The sequence below is a fragment of the Scylla paramamosain genome, chromosome 45 (assembly GCF_035594125.1).
Source record: "Scylla paramamosain isolate STU-SP2022 chromosome 45, ASM3559412v1, whole genome shotgun sequence".
Classification (NCBI taxonomy): Eukaryota; Metazoa; Arthropoda; class Malacostraca; order Decapoda; family Portunidae; genus Scylla; species Scylla paramamosain.
This window is the reverse complement of record NC_087195.1, coordinates 10,113,486-10,129,489: the sequence shown is the minus strand read 5'-3', so window position 1 is coordinate 10,129,489 and position 16,004 is coordinate 10,113,486.

Here is a 16,004-nt window from a genome sequence, read left to right as displayed (position 1 = left end):
GATGGAGCAGCCTCTTGTCTGTCTGTCTATGGCCGGAAGGTGATATGCAGTGTATCCTGAGAAGCGGGTTTGTGTGTCCTGAGGCAGGCCCGTCTCTTGTAGCAGGATGACATCCCAACTGTTTTCGTATGCCTCTGCCATTAGGAGGTGGTGTTTATTTGATATCGTGCAGCAGTTCCACTGCAGGATTTGGAGCGTCTGTCTTTGTGCTTCTTGCACGTCTTCTTCTCTGTCTGTGTTTCCTGTGTCGTTTGTGTGAGTGTCGTCGTTGGTGTCAGGGTGAGTGTCGTATCCATTGTTTGTGTTGGTGGTGTTGCTGGGTTTGTTTGCTGTGGAACACTGCGCCGGTTCTATTTTATTCCGAGGGCCGCCTTTTCTCTCGCGATGTTCGCCGAGGCGGGAGTCATTCCCTTGTTGGTTTGAGGAGCTGGCATCAGTGCGGGTGACTGGCTGCGTGGCTGAGGCTAGGAGCTGCGGCTGGTGGGTGGCTGCTGAGGTGCTGACCGCTTCTTGCACACTTTGGCCACAACTTGTTCCGATAGAGTGGTGATGTCTTCCGACGGTATTTGTTTTCCCAGCATGGAGACGAGGGCAGTGGCAAACGTCTGGAACATCGCCTGCAGTTCGAGTCATCCACTGGTGTTGGGAGGTCTTCTGAACATCGACTAACTCTCTCCTGGCTGTGCAGCTTTTGTTCCAGGCGTGATGTGGACGGTGGCAGTTGGGGCACTTCGCTCTCGTTGTGCCTCCTTCTTTGTGCATCTTGATGCATTTTTCTGTCTCGTGGCTGCCGGCGCAGATTCCGCATTTCGTTGGTAGTGTACAGTTTGCCTTGTGGTGGCCAAACCTCTGGCAGTTGAAGCATCTGAGAGGCTCCTTGCCGTAAGGACGTGTGTAGAACGTGCCCCAGTTCCCCAGGTCTACATAGCCTGGAAGGGGGCCTCGAACTGTGATCAACACTTGACGTGTTGGTTCTCCTTCTCGATGAGTAAGTCGGTCTGCGGAAATTATCTGGGGGTGTCTCTGCAGGAGTGAGAGTGGCATGAGCAGGTGGTACTTCAGTACCACTCCTTTGGTGATGTTGCTGGTGGATGACTGCAGGTGTATGGGTTTTCCCTTGAGCTCCTTCAGGTTGATGATGTCGTCGTGTACTTCCATTGTCGGTGGGGAGAGGAGCACTTGCCCTGAGTGGAGGAACTTCATGGGTAGTTTTTCTCTCATGTTCAGCGCTGCCTCCAGAGCTTCTGCGACGTCTATTGGTGACTGGAAACCTTCCGTGTCTGGAATGATGATACGTGGGACATCGCCGGACTGGTGCCTGGAGGTGGGAGTCTCTTTTGGCTGTTCTGGAGCTGTTGCCTGTTGCGTTTTCTTTTCCTCATATCTGTCCCTGCGAGCTCGGTTGTATCCACGCCCTTGGAATCGGAAGCCGTCTTCGTCTTTTGCTTGCTTGGAGGTGGAGGGCTTGGGTTCAGGAGTCTTGTATTGGGCTTGGCATTTGGCAGGTGGGCAGCTTTCGTCATCTTCGAAGTCTTGGTGGAGTCCTCGTTTTGTCCTGTCGATGCTCATGGATCTTTCTCGGGACGGTATGGTTCTCGGGTCGCGTGTGAAGTGGTTATCAGACTTGTTAGTTGGCATCTTTCCTCTCAGGGTGTGATCTTCGACCGTCGTCTCCATTCTCGTGGTGGGGTCTTGGCTCGGCATGCTGAGGGGGGGGTGGAGTCCCCCTGTGACTAGCTGGTCCCTGCCTGGCAGTTGGCGGTTGCTACTGGTAGCCCGATTTCTAAAAACCGTCGCAGCTACCCCGCCCTGCGAAATATCTAGGTCCTATGGAGGTTATGGGAGGCCCTCCTCAAGCTAAGAGTTGCCTTGACCTGGCCCCGCAACCAAGGCTGGACCAGCACGCTCACTGGCTTCCTTGGCGCATCGCAGGCTGTCCCTGCTTCAGGAGTTCTGGAGGCTTTTCAGGTCCTCCAGCCCCTTCACCCAGAGGCGGAAGAGAGGTGAAATAGTGAGAAGGAGAGAGAGCCTGACCAAACCCTCGGCTTCCTACCCGCAACCAATCTAACACTCAGCGTCAGGCAAGGGGGGTAAATTCCAATCCGAGCCCGTCGGGAGTGCGATTGACGTGGTAGGGCGCCAATTCGTGTCAGAAGTGTAAGTGGGTGTGTGTGTTGTGTGAATTTTGTGGTCTATGCAATTCTCAGTGCCTAGAGTAGCTCTTGGGATAATGTGGGTCGCTGTAGAGTGAACTGCTGCGTCAGGGGCGCTGGTAAAACACAGCGCGGAGTGGGTGACAGGCCAGTTCTGTTCTGTTCTGTTCTGGAAGATTCGCCACTCAGGGAGTGGCGCGGGCCTTGATGCCTAAGAGCGGCCCACAGGTGATGAGAGACAGGCCAGTGCCGCGGGCTCCTTTTATACAGCTGCCTCGGGTCTGGGCTCGGGCAGCTCGGCTTCTGATTGGGTGGGAGCGGCTGGGTTTAGGCTTCGCTTCATACTCCGCACTCACTAGAAAATATCTTGAAGAACAAACGGAGATCATCACCACATGCAAGGATAACAGACGCCTTCCCATCTTAGAAGCCCTACATATCAAGAACTTAGAGCCAAAGCTTAACATACAGAACCAAGACCTACAAGCGCTCCCGAGTATGAAGCGAAGCCTAAACCCAGCCGCTCCCAGCCAATCAGAAGCCGAGCTGCCCGAGCCCAGATCCGAGACAGCTGTATAAAAGGAGCCCGCGGCACTGGCCTGTAGATCTTCTCACCGACAAAATTCAACGGGAACTGATGGCGACCAGCCTATGGGAGATGAGATGGCGAATTCTCTCCCATCCCGAAAAATCAAGTCACTTATTTCAACATAAAAAGAAGTCAGCCCCGCCAAATTTCACTAAACAGAATTGTTCCAATCCCCATCCCAATCCCCATCAGTAGCAACAACAAAGTGCTTGGCTTTACCATTGATAAGCACCTCAATTTCAATATACATATAAAACAAAAAGCAACCATAGCCGCCAAGGCCCTGAGCAACCTGGAAAGATTTCGCGACAGCAGCACAAAAACAAAACTTCACCTCTACAAAGCTTTCATTCTCCCTCTCTTAACCTACTGTCCTCTTGCCCTATCTCTTTCTGCTCCCTCCAACGTCTCTAAACTTCAGAGGGTTCAGAATCGAGCAATTCGTTTCGCTCTTGGGACGAAATGGTTTGACTTCCGAACCTCTCTCTCCATTCACGAGTCCAACATCCCTCCCTTAACATAACACTACACAACAGAATCGAAAAACAACTAAGCTCCTTCTCTGACAGACACACAATCACCTACAATTTCCTAACCAACCTCCCCCCAGCTTTCCGTCACCTGCCCCACTCCAACCTCCTTGACCCTCCCACTGTGCCTCCTGAACCTATCTTAAAATAATAGACTCCTCCTTTTCACTGTCTCTCTCTGCACCACTCACGGTGTCTGAGTGGCATCATCGTTGTTCTCTCGTTCACGTGGGCGGGCCCGTGTGCCAACACCTAGTGTTTTTTTCATATTTTTTGTCTTATGGCTTTGTATTCATATTTTTGTTTTTATGCATTATTTTTCTGTCTCGCAGCCTAGTTTTAAGGGGGCACCGGAGCGCTCCTGGGAAAGGGACGCGACAAAAAAACACCGCCATTAACATCCCATGCTTCTGACCGAGGAAGTGGGGTCGTGTGTCAACACCTAGTGGTTTTTTCATATTTTTTTTGTCTTATGGCTTTGTATTCATATTTTTGTTTTTTTATGCATTATTTTTTCTCCTCGCAGCCTAGGTTTCAAGGGGGCACCGGACCACTCACAGAGAGACGGGTATAGCACGAACCGCACTCCTCCCACTTACGTCACGGCCCTCGGCCGTCTGCATGACGTGCCGGTAGCGGTACCCCACGCGGCAGTTAAGGAGCGGCCAGTACTGATGACGGGGACGGTAACCACACTATTCAGTGGAAGCCACTTCACCCCCAACACAGAGGTAGTTGGGTGCGGCAAGTGCTGGGCAGGAAGGTAGTCAAGAGATGGTGGGACGGGGCCCTGGAAGCATCCACGCAGGAATCCCCATTCACCCCCCACCACCGGCGACTTACCGCGTGCAAACAGATGGTGGTAGATTTGACCCCTCGCTGCGGTGAGGGAGCCTTTCGAGCCTCTGTCAATGCACATCCTACCATCATGTCAATCATTATCACAAACTATCCTCACCCTCACCATGCACATGACACCACACTTCATAAATCGACATTTTTTTATTTATTTATTTATTTTTTTTTCTTTAGCAGGTTGGCCTTTCTGCAGGACGAGTCAGAGGATACGAGCAGAAAGGACCGACACCGCTTTTTTCACCCATCATATTACATCATACAATAAAGATCCCTGCTATCACCAAATCACTCTACTACTATCCGTGGTTCGGAACCTATGTAAAACTGTAGGTCCCTCCGCTATACGGATGTACTTCTTCCTCTGCCCTTCTTTGAACCAATAAAAGCACAAAAAAAAAAAAAACTTTTTACTCTGACTGTCCTTCACTCATCTTTCACATCCTGATGGTGCAGGCACTGGATAGTCTGACCCCGAGCCTGTGCGGGGTTTGGCCCAGGGTTTTGGGTGCGTGGGCGGCGTCCGTGGCTGCGGCTGTGTAGGGCTTGGCTTGCTCGGTTGGTGGCGGACTCTCCTGCTTCCCCTGATGTACCTTGTCTCCCTTGCCACTTTAACTTTAACATAAACATATCACGTTACAAATAGACGTCCTTCCTAATAACAAAACAACAATTCAAATTGCGCCTGGGTCAAGCCCCAGTGACTATTTCTCCTACTACAATTCCCTTCTTATCACCCCCCTATTCTTCCCACTATCCCCACTTCCCCCTCCCCATCTTTTCTCTCTTTGTTGTCTTGTCTTGGCCTGTCATTCTCTACACAAACTCCGAGAAGACAACACCCTCCTCTGCCACTGAAGAAAGGTCAAGGACCCGAAATCGCGATCCGGATAAACACATTCAGTTAGAGGGGAGAAGTTGATAAGAAGAAAAGCTTTTGATTCCACCTTGTTTAAAAGAGCGGTATGAGTGGAAGCCCCCTGCCCACCGCAAAAAAAAAAAAAAAAAAAAATCCGTGAAGCATGCTTTGTACATCAAGGGCGTCAAAAAACGCGGATCGCCACACTCCTACGTGCGACCCACGGCACATTTGCTATTTCAGTTTTACTGTCGGCCGTTTTACTAGATTAACTAAGACAATCCTTCGTCTTTTTATCACTTACACTCGTACAGTTTTTCTTTCTTTTTTTCTCGTAGTTTTTCTTTCTTTCTTTCTTTTTTTTTGTGTGTAATTTTGTAATGAAAGAAATATCCTCCTACGTTTTTATGTGTACCATATTGCCGTTTCGTCGCGTAGATTCCGTAATGTACAGGAATTAGGCGCAGACGTAACGTGGCAGGCTCGCACCTCACCCGGCCTTCCAGCACCAGTCCTGCTTTGTCCCTTGCGTCAGTTAAAGACACTTAATGTTTTCAAAGAAGCGAACAATTAATGAAGACCATCGTATGATGCAGGAAAAGTGGTGAATATCGTACTTTTTTGCTGAAGTGAATGAAAAACCTACTTGTTTATGTTCAAAATATAGCTGTGGAAAAGGAATATAACATTCGCAGACATTACAGAAGTACTCATGCTTCAAAGTATAATGAGTATATTGGAAAGGTGCGGGGAAAAAAAAAAAGTTAAGGAGCTAGAACAGTCATTCGAATGATTATCTGGCCTGCATACTGTATACTAAAGTGAAATGTGGCCCACTGGGGCAAATGAGTTTGACAACCCTGCTGCACATGGATGGATAAGGCCCCTGTACAGGGTTAACAGTTTGAGAGGGTGAGAAAAACAGGCGAAGACGACTCAGAACGCCTAACTTCAAAGAAACTGTCTTAGCTGAAGATGAGATGTGAAGTTTCCAATTTAGATTATAAGTAATGAACCGACCGAGGATGCTCAGTGTAGAAAAAGGGGACAGTTTAGTGTCATTGAAGGGATAGTTTAATGGCAGGCTTTGATGAGTTGATAGATGGAGGAATTGAGTTTTTGAAACAGTGAATACTACCAACTTTGCTCTGTCCTAATCAGGAATTACAGAGAGATCAGAGGTCAGGTATCCTGTGGCTTCCCTGCGTGAACTGTTTACATCCTGAAGGGTTGGGCGTCAACAAATAAAAAAAAAAAAAAAAAAAAAAGAAAAAAAACGTGAAAAGTGCAGGATGGTAGGACTGGGCAAGACAAGAAGTTTGGTTTAGATCATTGATGAATAATACGAAGAGAGTGGATGACAGGACATAACCCTGAGGAAAACCCAGAGCTGGCATAATATATAAAAAAAAAACACCCAGTTCCTATCCTTCTGCCTCCCCGCCAAAAAGAAAAAAAAAAAAGCCTAAATAGGTTTTGTGGGGTTTAAAAGAATATTTATCTTATCAAAATTTTGTTTTATATCATATTAATAAATAAGGTGTGTGTATATATGTACATATACATAAAAAAAAAAAATGGTAAAGTAGTCAGGCCTGACCCATTCATTTCCTGTACAGTACACAGGTTTTGTCCAACCGGACCAATCTGTGTCTGATCTTCATTAATAGGTGTAAAAATCTTACAAGATCTAACTTCTCTCGTGACTTCTGGCACTTAGCCAAAAACATCTCCAATAACTATGCTTCTTCATCTTTCCCTCCTTTACTACAACCTGATGGCACTGCCATCTCAATCTAAAACTAAACTTTTAGCTAAGAACTTTGCTAAAAACTTTACCTTTGATAATTCAAGGCTTGTTCCTCCTTTTCCTCCACCCTCTGACTGCTTCATGCTACCCACCAAAATCCGCAGTGATGTTTTCCATGTTCTCACTGACCTAAACCTTCAGAAGGCCTATTGTTCTCCGGAACAGTGCCTCCGTACTTGCAGCTTTCCTGGTCAAACTCTTTCAACTCTGTCTATCAGCATCTACCTTTCTTTCTTACTGGAAGCTTGTCTGCACTCAGCCTGTTCTTAAAAAGGGTTACCATTCTCATCCCTGAAACTACCGTCCTATTGCTTTAATTTTTTGTCTCTCTAAAGTTTTTAATCTATCTTCAACAGGAAGATTCTGAAACATCAACCACTTCACAGCCTTCTGTCTGATCGCCAGTATGAGTTCCGTCAAGGCCGCCCTACTGGTGATCTGGCTTTCCATACTGAGTTTTGGTCAACCTCTTTTTAGGATTTTGGTGAAAGTTTTGTTGTTGCCTTAGACATATCAAAACCTTCTGATAGAGAATGGCACAAAGCTTTAATTTCCAAACTGTGGCTTCTATCCTTCTCTCTGTAACTTCATCTTAAGTCTTCTTTCTGACCGTTCTATTGCTGCTGTGGTAGATGGTCACTGTTCTCCTAAATCTGTTCCTCACGGTTCTGTCCTGTCACCTACCCTCTTCCTATTATTCAGCAATGACCTTCTAAACCAAACTTTTTGTCTTATCCACTCCTACGGTGATGAAACCAACCAGCACTTTCCCACGTTGTAGACGCCCAACTCTTCAGGAAGTAAACAGTTCTTGCAGCGAAACCACAGAACGTCTGATTTCTGCTCTCCAAAACTTCTGATTGGAGCAGAGCAAACTTAGTATTGTTCAATGCCTCAAAATTCAATTTCCATCTATCAACTTGGCACAGTCTTCCAGGCAACTATATCCTCTATATCAATGACACTCAACTGTCCCGATCTTCTACATTGAACATCATTGGTCTGTCCTTTACTTATAATCTAAACTGGAAACTTCACATCTCATGTCTAGCTAAAACAGCCTTTATGTTAGGCGTTCTGAATCGTCTCCGCCAGTTTTTCTCACACCCCCCTCCACGCGCCCCAGTACAGGGGCCTTATCCGTCCATGTATGGAATATGCCTCACATGTATGGGGGGTTTCACTTACACCACTCTTTAAACAGGGTGGAATCAAAATCGTTTCGTGTTATCAACTCTCCTCAAACTGACTGTCTGCAGCCTCTCTCTCATCGCTGCAATGTTACATTTCTTGCTATCTTCTACCGCTATTTTAGATGCTAATTGGTCTTTTGATCTTGCTAACTGCATGCCTCCCCTCCTCCCGCAACCTCACTTCATAAGGCTTTCTTCTTTCTCTCACCTCTATTATGTCCACTTCTCTAATGCAAGAGTTAACCAGTATTCTCAATCATTCATCCCTTTCTCTAGTATACCCTGGAACTCCTTGCCTGCTTTTGTATTTCCACCTTCCTATGACTTGAACTCTTTCAAGAGGGAGGTTTCAAGACACTTATCCTGTAATTTCTGTCTGTGGCTTTCGACTCTGTTTGGGGACCGTCACATCAGTTTTTTTTTTTTTTTTTTTTATTATTATTATATATTTGTTCCTCTTGACCGGTTCCCTTCCTGCATGAAAAGAAAAAAAAATATTGATTTTCTTTCACTCAGGGTTACTTTTTTATTTATTTATTTTTATTTAAACTTATTTGCATATAAATATGAATAAACAAAAAAAAGAAAAAGGAAAACCCCGAAAGACAATAAAATCCCCATAAAAAAAATCCTCCCTCAAAAAAACAATTTGGGCTAAAAAAAAAAAAAAACCCGGATGTTTTCCAACCCTGTGATCACCACTAATTATTAAGAGAAGAACAGTTGTCGTAGCCATACTGCACGTGACGACAACCACAATGTCACCTCTGTCGTTACAGACATAGTTCCTCGCTTTCTGCAGGGTAATGCCTGCTCTGTGCGCGAATACGACGAAAGTGCAAATGCATCGGTGGACATATAAGTACCTGAGCGATAAGCAGAAGACCAAGACGGACTAAAGATCATGTTTAATAAATTTGTGTAAAAAAAATAAGAATTAATCTTGCCGTGTCGATCACCTAAACATAAATTTGGAGATGTACTTTAATGAATTAAAGATAGGGACAGCCTATGCAAGCTGACCCTGCAAGTGCAAACAATGCCACACTCATTTGATTCAGTGTTGTGCGAGATAAAAAGGACATACAGATGTAGGCAGATGGAAAATGAATATAAGGAGAAAGCACAGAACAATTCATGTACCTCACTGCACGTCGTATAAAAGGCCGTGCCATATTTTTGAGTCGGAGCAACTCAGCTGCAACACGAGTCTACCGTTCGTTCTCTGCTTTGCCCCTCTCATAAATAATACTTAGAGAATTTCCCTGCATGCCTTGAGTGCCTCGATTTCATGTGTGTTCAGTACAGTGTGGATTCCGTATATTTCGTATGTGTTGATTTAATGCTGAACTATGTTGAATGACTTGTTATCTTCTGTGGCATGCAGTGACAACGTATTTTATTGTCTTTGATTTGGCACGTTGTGTTTGATCCTTTTATTACGTAATTATATTAAATGTGCATTTATGTGTTTTGTGTGTTTGATGAAAAGTGATGCGTTAGTGAGTGACCTAACTTCACTAATGAAGTTGCATTAACGTAAAGTTAAAGACTTAATGATTTGTCATTGCGAAGTTGCGTGAAGTTTTATAATAATGTGGAGTTAATGCTTATTATTAACTGCGTGTATTTCTGGAATGTTTGTTTACTGGTTAATAAATAACTGAAGTTTTTTTTTTTTTTTTGAGCTGTGTTTATAGCTTACCCCCTTGAACTCACGGCCTGACTCTTTGCAAACCTGAGCTTGGTATTGGAAGTGTTGTTCTAGTATTTGGTGAGTGTAGCTTTGGTCTGTATTTTTTTTTTTTTTCCTGTGCAACTCTTGCGTAACACTGACTCAGCGGTTAAAGGTGAGTTAGGGGATTACGACACTGGTGTCAGGTGTGGGGTAAGCTACAATAAATCGTGATAATTCGGAACAAGCCGTAACCAACAGTGACAACGGGAAACATCTGTGATTATTTTAAGAGTGATATCAGCTTCAGTGACATTAGAATTATGGTACAGGCGGCGCCTGATACAACATGAAGGAGGGCCTCGACACCCCCCTTTTGTTCTAACACAACAAAACTTTTGAAGCCCTCCTCCCCAGACATACTAAAAATTTTTCAGCCGCGTACAAGGCCTAAAATATTTCTGTAGCGGTGAAGAGCGTCATGATGCTTATCCTAGTCTCCCCTTTCACACAAATCCCCGTGATTTCTTCACGGGTTTAGAATCAAGGACTCCGTTGAACTGGGACGTAACAGGCAAGCTTGAATTAGCTAAACAATATTGTCTGGGTAGTGTGAGTGTCACTACAGAATGCCATCGCCGCCCATGGTCTGCACTATGGTAAAGTAAAAGAAGAGTTTCTGAAACTCTTCCCCGATAATATCAACACAAAATTGTGGACAGAAACATCGAATTGTGGAGGGAAGGAAAAACTCTTCGAGTTTTATATTCGCCTCTACACCGCATAATGAGGAATTGTCACGTTAGATTAGAATCTTGCTTTTGAGCTACTATATAAGAATAACTTTGCTGCGAGGATGCTAAGTTGCTTAACTCCATCATTTGACTAAATATTACAGGCAGATGAGCTTAAGGATGCCTTAAAAATATTAAACAGACGTTATGCGTCTGCTTGTTCACACCCTCAATCTAAATTGATTGATGTAGATGTCCTTAAGGAAAGATAAGGAGCCCCAGTAACTACTGTAGCTGCTGTAACGGCTTCCCTTACACGACAGCCACAGCCAGATAAAGCCAAGAGATTTAATCCTCCTCCTCCTCCTCCTCCTCCTCCTCCTAAAAGGTACATCGCACCTAATCAAAGAAGTATTACCTGACACAGGCGCCGACATTACCGTGATCGTCCTGCAACATCTGCAGCGTCTGAGCCTCACCACGAGTGACCTGCAAGCTCCCCCTTCGCTCGAGTACTTCAATGCTGATGGGACCCAGATGCCTGTTGCCTTGGGTTCTTTCCAGGTAGAGCTCACTTATGGCAAGTTCTTGTGCACGGGATGGATCGCCGTGCAAGGTGCGCTCAGTAACTCACCTGCTCTCCCGGCAGCACTGTATTACACTCGGCATCATCCCGAAAGATGCGGCAGATTAAGAATGCTTGCAGTACCATCAACACACCCAGATAATGTGTGTTCCTTCCGATCTCTCTCTCTCTCTCTCTCTCTCTCTCTCTCTCTCTCTCTCTCTCTCTCTCTCTCTCTCTCTCTCTTTCTCTCTCTCTCTCTCTCTCTGGTAGCCATTATCAACGTGTGTCACGGCATCCGTCGTATCACATTCGAATAAACACTTTTTTTCGCCATGATACAGAAAACGATGAAAGCTGTTCCACTCCGAGTCAGATATATTGCGTATAAATATTATAATAGCCTTCTTCCTTTGTTTAAAGTAATAGGAATGACTGCTTGTTCTAGAAAAAAAAAAAATGACGAAATTTTGTTGACCTTTAGATTCCTATCTTTAATCTGTATTTTTCTAAATTCAGATCAAATATTTTTTTTCTTTTTTTTTTACGCGAAATGAAATATCTTGAAGTGACACATCAACAGGTAACAACCTCTCTCTCTCTCTCTCTCTCTCTCTCTCTCTCTCTCTCTCTCTCTCTCTCTCTCTCTCTCTCTCTCTCTCTCTCTCTTTGCAGTACAGAAGCAAGCCGACATTTTGTCATACACTGGAAATCCACAGGAATCCAACTGAGAGACATCGATGAACATTCCTGCTTTCCAGTGCACATGCACACACAACATGAAAGTGGGCTCTGGCAGAGAGATAAGAGGTGGTGATGGTGGTGGTGGTGGTGGCGGTGGTGTGGTGGATTGATTAATTGATTAAAAATAAGATCCCAAAATATCGCGGTCATGTAGCAGTTTAGATTGTAAAATTATGAAATGTTGAAAACTTATTTACTTCTTAATTAGATTAAAAAAGTAATTATTAAGTGATGATACTCTAAAATAGTATGACAATATTAATAGTAGTACTACTACTATTAATTATAATAAATAATATAATAATAATAATAATAATAATAATAATAATAATAATAATAATAATAATAATAATAGCAATATTACTACTGCTACTACTATTACTACTACTAATGATAATAATAATAAAAATGATCACAATAATAATAATATAATAATAATGATAATAATAATAATAATAATAATAATAATAATAATAATAATAACAAAAATGTTAATAATAATAATAATAATAATAATAATAATAATAATAATAATAATGATAACAACCATGATAATGATAATACTGGTATTAATAATAACAATAATAATAATAATAATAATAATAATAATAATTATTATTATTATTATTATTATTATTATTATTATATCATCATTATCATCATTATTATCAGTATTATCATTATTATCGTTATTATTATTATCATTGTTATTGTTATTATTATTATTATTATTATTATTATTACTATTATTATCATTATCAATATTATTTTTATATTATTATTATTATTATTATTTCTATTATTAATGTTATCTGTAGTAAAAGTAGTAGTAGTATCGAAGAGAAGAAAGATGAAATGAGAGAGAGAGAGAGAGAGAGAGAGAGAGAGAGAGAGAGAGAGAGAGAGAGAGAGAGAGAGAGAGAGAGAGAACCAATGACGGGTCTGCGGCCGTCCCCGCCCAATTGAGTAGGCTACTAGATTTATTTTCATTTTCCACCTTTGCCGTTTGAGCATCATCTTAAGAGTGCTATCATTTGAAAGAATATAAAGTACAAAATAAGAAAATAGTTATTTTTTTCTTAGCTTCTTCAGGGAGGCTAAGCAAGCAAAATTATTGAGATGACTGTAGTCCGTAGTTCGCAGTGAGTCTGTGACACGTGTGTGCATGTGTCATCAACCCTCCCCCTCCCCCGTACCCCACCCTCCTCTTTGTTATGTGACTTCCCCTACACGCCACCCTGTGAAAAGCGCGCGGCTGGAGTAGCGTCCTGCTGGAAGGTAAGGATGTGAGAGTTGAGGCAAGGCGAGTCTTGGAGACTATGCTATTTACATTTTGAGGGCGAATAGATTCATGTTATATTATTTGTCCAGTACATCAGTAAGCCCCTGATGATGTTATGTTAGGTGAGAGACAAGTGTCTTTCAAAGTCTGCCTGTGATTATAATGCCTCTTAAGTCAAGATATACCTCCAAAGGGCTCCTCGACAATACAGTCTATCGACTATTTTGCATGTTAGGACCAGTGGACCCTCCCCGTTATGTTTGTGGGCAGCTTGTTTGTTTATTCATTATTTTGTCATGTGCTACTGTGTTCCTGTGCTGTTGTCAAGAGGCTGGAGAGAGAGGATTATATACAAACTGCCATATAGCGAAGTTTATTCCTTCCTCAGGAATCTATTCCGTTGTGTGGGGGTCTCACATAGAGGCCTTTCTTCCAGGAAGCTGTAAACAATACTGATCCGCAGGGTGTTATAATACTTTGTTGTGCAGTGGACGATACGTAATGGATGGCGGTTTGTCCAACGAGGTATTATACCTTGACCTCTTAAGTGTGTCCTTTATTGTAATTTCCCCCTTTCAGAACGTGGCTGGCGATTCTTTCCCAGTTGTTGATGTGATTTCGTAGCATTATATTCCCTTGCCTGTACATGGATGAAACAGGCTGGCGACCTCATTTGTTTAGTTCATCACAGGACCCTGTGAAGGTGAATCTAGCTCTGCACTACACTATATAGCCGTGGCAGTGTAGGGAGGCTAATCCCAGGTAGTGGCAACCGTAAAGGGGAGCAAAACCTGTTGTTATGACTGTCTGTTAACAGGGTGCAAGAGACCAGAAGGATCTTGTGACCTATAACTGGGCCCTGCACTAACTTCAGTAGGTGGTAACTTAGGGAGGCTCACCGAGATAAAGGCAGCCGTGAGAGGGGCGGGATTTGCGGTCGTACAGAAACTGATTACCTTGCCAGGATTGCTGGAAGCTTCGTAGCCACGTAGGGGAGACAGTTGCTTGTTATTTGTTTCGTCGTCTTTTGTATGCCAAAGCCCAGTTTACACCATGGGGGGAAGCGCTGGTAGCAGGAGTGGCTCACAACCCGAGTCTCCTGCCTCTGCCAGAGATGACGGTGTAGATCTGACACAATTTGGCATGAGAACACATAGTCCCACAAACAGCGTCCACGCACGTGTTAGCCCTTCTTGCAGTGTTGGGCTTTTCCCAGACAGAAGTCTGTCTGAGGAAGTGAGATTTAAATTGGAGATGAGAAGAATGAAGTTGGAGAGGCTAAATAAGTTAAGAGACTGGAGGCTGAGAAAGAGAGGAAATTAAGAAGGCTCCAGTTGAAAGCTGAAGCCGAGGAAAGGAGATTGAAAGCTGAAGAGGCTAAAGAAGCCAAGACGCTTGAGGCCGAATAGGAGGAGAAAGAGAGGGTGAGAATGTATGAGAAGGAAGAGGCTGAAAAAAAAAAAAAAAGAATATTTAAGTTGGAGAAGACGCGGATAGAAGTTAATTCACCTCATGGCTGGAGGTGAGAAGGAATGAGGGAGGATACAGTAGAAAGCCAGATGGTGCGGTGTTTTAAGTTAATACTGGAGTTTAATGAAAAATTAGAAAGTAACGGAATGGTTCAGACGATTTGAGGCTGTGGGCAGTGAAGGCCCGGAGGAGAGAATAGTGTGTTTTCCGGTGAGAAGGTTTGAGGAGACCAGCGAGTTGAACTTGCTTGGCTGTCCAGAAGGGAGGTTTGTTTAGCCAGGAAGATGATTACCTGGTGGTGCTGTGGCGATGCACCAAGAGGCTATGGTCCCTGGTGGGCTCAGTGAGTGTTGCAAGGGCACAGAGATGTCATTGTTTGGTGATTCTGATGTTTGTACAGTATGGAGAAGAAAATACAGAAGGAATAGCCTGTATAGCAGAAAGAGCAGGAGAGGTAAGAGTAGATGGAAAAGTGGTAAGGCAGACGAAAGAGCAGATGACGGAGATGGAGACAAAGAAAGATGAAAGTCACGGGAGCAGTTGGAGCGGCCGTAGCTGCTGAGGAAGAGATAAAGAAATGATACCCTGCAAGAAAAAGCCTGCACATCGATGTAGCCAGGGAGACCACAAGTCCTGGCGGAGAACCAGAGGAAGAGGAGGAGGAGGAGAAAGAAGCAGCGGTTTGGGTATGGAGGCCCCAGGTGGAACCCTGTTATTGCTATTTAGTTGCCTTGATAATTACTCATATTAGTGTTTTTGTAGCCTCTGTGTTGATTTGTGCACGCCCCTTTCTGACTTTGACGTTAATTGCCCTGATTAGTTGTGCTAAATTTGAATTTGTTGTCTCCCAAATTTTCGCAAGCTTTGTATATCTTCCGAAAATTTATGATTATGGGAGGGCCGAAGACGGGTCTGCAGGTCGTCCCCGCCCAGTTAAATATAGGCTATGAGACTTATTTCTCACCCTTCCCGTTTGAGCATCATGTTGGGAGTGCTATCATTTGAAACAATATAAAATACAAAACAACATAATAGTTAGATTTCCACTAGCCCTTTTGGGGAGGTAAAGCAAGGAAGATTATTGAGATGACTTTGTATCCCACAGCTTGCAGTGAGTCTGTGGTAGGCGCGTGTGTATGTATGTCTCAACCCTGCCCCCTCCCCTGTACCCCCCTCTCTTCTTTGTCATGTGACTTCCCCCCTCTCCCCACCCTATGAAAAGCGCGGGATTGGAATGGCGTTCCTTAGTCATTGTTAGGTTGCTGGAAGGTGAGGATATGCGAGTTGAGGCAAGGCGAGGCTTGAAGGCTTTGTGCGATTTACATTTAGAGGGTGATTAGATACTAATGTTATTTGTTTAGTATAGCAATAAGTCCCTGCTGATGTTAGGTGAGAGATAAGTGTCTTTCACAGCCTTCCTGTGATTGTAATGCCTTGTAAATAAAGAGTTACTTCCAGAAGATTCCTCAGCAGTACAATCTAATGAGCATTTAATGTGTTGGTGATCGGTCAGTGGACAACCTCCCCCCCATTCTGTTTGTGGGC